The sequence below is a fragment of the Mercenaria mercenaria genome, chromosome 11, assembly GCF_021730395.1.
Source record: "Mercenaria mercenaria strain notata chromosome 11, MADL_Memer_1, whole genome shotgun sequence".
Taxonomy (NCBI): domain Eukaryota; kingdom Metazoa; phylum Mollusca; class Bivalvia; order Venerida; family Veneridae; genus Mercenaria; species Mercenaria mercenaria.
The window spans coordinates 3,935,413-3,940,803 of NC_069371.1; positions in this window are offsets into that span (position 1 = coordinate 3,935,413).

The window sequence follows — 5,391 nt, forward strand, 5'->3', positions numbered from 1 at the left end:
AAAACTACGAATCACAATACAGGAAACATTGTTATTAATCTGTTTATCTTCTTCTGATACTATTTCTAATCTGGGGTAATATTTAGACCCCTTCTCAATCAATGTCTCGAATAGTGACGCGCTGTCATCGACAGCTTGTTGTTATAGAGGTTATTATTGGGATGTGGAATTTTACCTTTTGTTATAATTCTTCAGAAAGAAAGTCTGAGGGTGCGTAAGAACTAAACATTTCACTTTGTGTTTCATGTACCTAGAGTAATATAGGGATGTTACCTTTTGTTACTAAGCAAACGTAAGCTGACAATTGGGTTAAAACTGTGAGCATTTGTTAAACGTCATGCTAAATCCAAATTTTATAGTTATGAAAAATCAAAGTTGTCGGACCTTGGTAAAAAATCTCCACGAACATTTTGGAAATATATAAAGAAATTTAAAAAAAGAGATAAAATGTTCAATGATGTGAATTTAGATGACTTTTCTCACTATTTTTCTACTATGTCAAATGTTTCCGATGAACAGTCTAACTCAGATTTTGATAGATATGCACGTGAGGAAACTGTCAGAATACAATGTAGACTTTTTAGATGCGTCTTTTACTGTTAATGAAATTAAGAAAACTATTTCATCTTTAAATCGTAATAAAAGTAGTGACCTTGAAAATAATGTAGCTGATTTTTTCATTGATGCAAATGACTTTATTTCACCATATCTTTGTTTTCTATTTAATAAAATTTACGAATCAGGAATATATCCTGAGGCTTGGTGTAAAGGTGTAATTGTACCCATTTATAAGAAAGGTGATGTTAAAGACCCTTCTAATTACAGAGGGATAACCTTAGTTAATGTTATGGCTAAAATATTTTCTTTGTTGTTAAGAAATAGAATTAATAAGTTGTGTGAAGAGGAACAAGTATATTGTAACGCACAATTTGGATTTCATGAAAATCGTTCTACGGCTGACACTATCTTTTTGTTATATTCTATTATTCAAAAAGTTTTATAAAAAAGGCAGGACTTTGGTGTGCTTTTATTGATTATCAGAGAGCATTTGATACTGTTCTAAGAGATGCATTGCGGATAAAGTTATTGCAATCGGGCGTAAGCTGTAAAATGATTAATATGATTAAGAGTATATACAGTAATGTAAAATGTTGTGTGAAAATATCATCTTATATGTCAATGTCAGACTTTTTTGATGTCACAATGGGCTTAAAGCAAGGAGAACCATTATCTCCTCTCCTTTTTCTATTGTTTATAAACGATATTATGGCAAGTATTGATTCAGAAACAATGACTGATAAAGATTAAGAATTATTATCTATGTATATGATTTTATTTGCTGACGACATTGTGCTTTTTACAACTGATCCAGATAGTCTTCAATCTCAAATGGATAAAATTCAGCAATACTCTTCAAAATGGGGCTTAAAAATTAATGTAAAGAAAACGAAGATATGTATATTTGAAAAAAGAAAAGTGATCATGTAAATGATTTTTTTTTTTAAATGGAGAAAATGTTGAGATTGTTGACAATTTCATTTATCTTGGTGTGAAATTTACATATACGGGAAACCTTCTAGATGCCGTCAAAACATTATCAGATCAGGCCCTTAGTGCTTACCATAATCTTATATATGTGTTTGACAGAGTAAAACTTTACATTAAGACCAAATTACAATTGTTTGATTCAATGGTTTTACCTATTTTGTTATATGGTTCGGAAATTTGGGGAGTTTATAATTATAAGGAAGTAGATAAGTTACATATACGATTTTTGAAATATGTGTTAGGGGTACGTAGACAAACTCCTAATATCGCAGTATATGGTGAATTAGGTAGATTCCCACTCTCTGTTATTGCTAAAGAGAGAGCAATCAAATTTTGGTCGAAGATTAAAAACTCTGCTAACACACCGATATACGACGTATATGAAGATCAGTGTAATAATGTTAATGGTACATGTTGGTCAAAGCGACTACATTCTATAATTGACCATCTAGGGTTTTCAAATTTATTGTATAATTTTGACACAAGTGTAAATTGCTTTCCTATTTTAAAAAGAACTGTACGTGATCAGTTTATTCAAGACTGGAATGCATCGTTAAATAATCTATCAAAGTTGGACTATTATAGAGAATTCAAAACAACGTTTAGCTATGAGTTATATCTAGATAAGATTGCCAGTGATACTTATAGAAAACAATATACATGTTTAAGACTGTCTGCACACAATTTAGAAATAGAACTAGGTAGATATAACGGATTAGACAGAGAAAATCGTTTATGTAAAATGTGTAATCAAAATATAATAGAAAGTGAATATCATTTCCTTTTATGCTGTACAAAATATTCAGACATCCGTAAAAGATATCTTGGTTCCCTACCATGGCCTTCATTAAATAAGTTTAATGCTATAATGTCTTGTAAAAGTCAGAAGAAGATATGGGCATTATCAAAATTTGTTAAAGAAGCTTTTGAAATTCGTAAAAATACCCTTGAAAATCTAACTGTTTCATGAAATGTAAATTCATATTTATTTGTAATGCTGTTATATATTTGTATTGTATGTCTTTGCCATACTTCATGTGTATTTATGTAAATGGCCAAAGGCAAATTGTTTTGCTGATTATGCCAATAAAGTTGAAACTTCAAACTTGTTATTTTCTTGTCACTAGAGTGAGATAGATATGTTACCTTTTGTTACTAATGTTATATTTAGGAAACGATATCGTATATATAGTCTGATATTTTTAAAAAAAATAATCAGTATTAGTTTGTGACCATGTGTAACTTTCTTGTTACTATAGTTATATAAGATTGTTACCTTTTGTTACTAATATTGCTTAGGACATAAACTTAGAGAATTTGATTAAAATAATTTTGAGGGTTTGTACAATTTTTTCACTAAATGTAATTGTACGTGACTTTCTAGTTACCTAAGAGTTGTTAAAGAACTGTTGCCTTTCACTGCATTATTATTTTAACTATAGAAGGATGTTTACGTAGATCTTGTGAGTTTCTGTTACTAGAACTCTGACCGTTTGTTTCTGGTAACTGATATATATAAGTATCTGTGGAGAAAACACAGATCTGAGCCATTACTAGCGTTCACGCATAAGGAACTAAACGGACGCAAGAGAACTTCCGGTGTAATGAAGTATTTCGACCCCCATAGAATAACGACCCCTCGGTCATTATTCTATAGAAAATGTGACTCCTTTCCTGTAAAATATTGACTCCCCTTATAAAAAACTGACTCCCTTTGAAAATTCTATAGAATAACGACCCCCGGTCATTATTCTCTAGAAAAACTGACCCCTCCAAGTAAAATACTGACTCCCTAAAGATGACTCCCTTCGAATCTCATAGAATAACGACCCCGGTTATTATTCTATAGAAAAAATGACTCCTTCCATGTAAAATACTCACTGCCGAAATTACTACATTCGAACTCTCATACAATATCGATTCCCGGACATTATTCTATTTAAAAAAATACTCTTTCCGTGTAAAACACCGGCTCCTAAAACGACTTTCCACGATAATATCTATTAAAAAGTGATCCCCACCAAACCTAACGGACAATTTTACTAGATCTACAACTCTAATACCCTCCATTGCCAATAGTTAACATTTTGATTGTACTACTACTACTGGTACCACTACTTCTATTGATACTACTACATGTACTTCTTCTTCTTCTTTTTCTACTACTACTACTACTACTTCTTCTACTACTACTACAACTGCTACTATTGATACTACTATACCTGCTTCCACTAATATGTCTTGTACATCTACCTCCTCTTCTCCTGCTGCTGTTGTTGCTGTCACTTATTCCTCTGCTGCTACTGCAACTGCCACTACCACTGCCACTACTACTACTACTACTACTACTACTACTACTACTACTTTCTATTGTTGCCGCTACCGTACTTTACTGCCACTGCTAAGTATTGCAACTTCTATTAATACTAAGTTCTATGCTAGCAGTTTCTTGTGCAGTTTTCTTCTGAAGAATTACTTCATACCAAAGTTTGCAGGGATTATTGACACTGGTGTGTTGTGAACGTATTGTGAATTGTTATTTTCCACAGGTGCCCGTCCAGTCTTGGTGCCCATATGGGTGCCGCCCCCTCAAAAAAAAAAAAAAAAAAATAAAAACACTGTTTTAAGCCTAAAACGAAAAAAAAAAAAAAAAAAAAATTGGAAAAAATTTTTTCCCCTATATATACTCCATATAAGAGTATATATAGGGAAATTTTTTTTTTCCGTTTTAGGCTTAAAACAGTGTTTTTAATTTTTTATTTTATTTATTTTTTTTGAGGGGGCGGCACCCATATGGGCACCAAGACTGGACGGGCACCTGTGTTATTTTCCTGAAAAAAATGTATACACCAAGATACAGCGTCTAGAAATAGAATCCCTTTTCCCGTTGCGGAATGCTCTGATTTCTGTGTCAAGTGATGGTATCTGGGGCTAATGGTCAAACGGAAGGACGGACGGACGGACGGACGGACAAAGGCAAATCTATATGCTACCCTCCCCCGAGTGGGGGCATAAAATGCAGCAGTTAGGCCTTAGATACAGGAGTTATCACTAAATTTGACCAAATGACCGGGGTCGTTTTTTTATGGGAGTCAATATTCTTCGTGAGGTTCAATTTACTCTACGTGGGGAGTCATAGTACATGTACTATGATCTGGAGGTCATAATACTATGACCGGGGGTCACTTTTTCTATAGAATAATGACCGGGGGATCATTATTCTGTGGGGGTCGAAATACTTCATTACACCGGCATGCATTTTCATTGTCTTTAATATCATATTTTACCCGTGTAATCATGAATGAAAATATACAATATGAAACAGTTCGTCTATACGAACTACTTAGATTTCGTTTGAATTATGAAGAAACATGTAGGCCTATTTTCGTGTTATTCTACGTTATTATTAATCAAGGCTATTTCTAATTAATTAAGCACTCTTGCCTGTACATAATCTACCGTTTTATACTTCTGTAACGAAGCACCGTACACATGAAAGAAGTGTTCGATCAACGGCAGGTTAATAACTCTAACATAAAACAGACAATTCAAACAAACGGTTAAGCTTCAAATTAGAAGCCAGTATGTCAAGTTTAATTTTAAAATATCAATATAATGTCATGACCTGTCAGAGTCTACAGATATATATAAATATCGACTGCGCGTTAATTATTGCTGAGCCTTCATTATAACCAAAGTTATTCTTGTAATCGATAGTGGATTTGCAGTAAATCCGATATTATACTAAGATTAACACACAGGTCTCAGATACCTGGACGGTTTTTCAAAAGTTGCTTCCCTTATTTAATCCATAGTGATGTGACGTCATGATGTAAATAAACT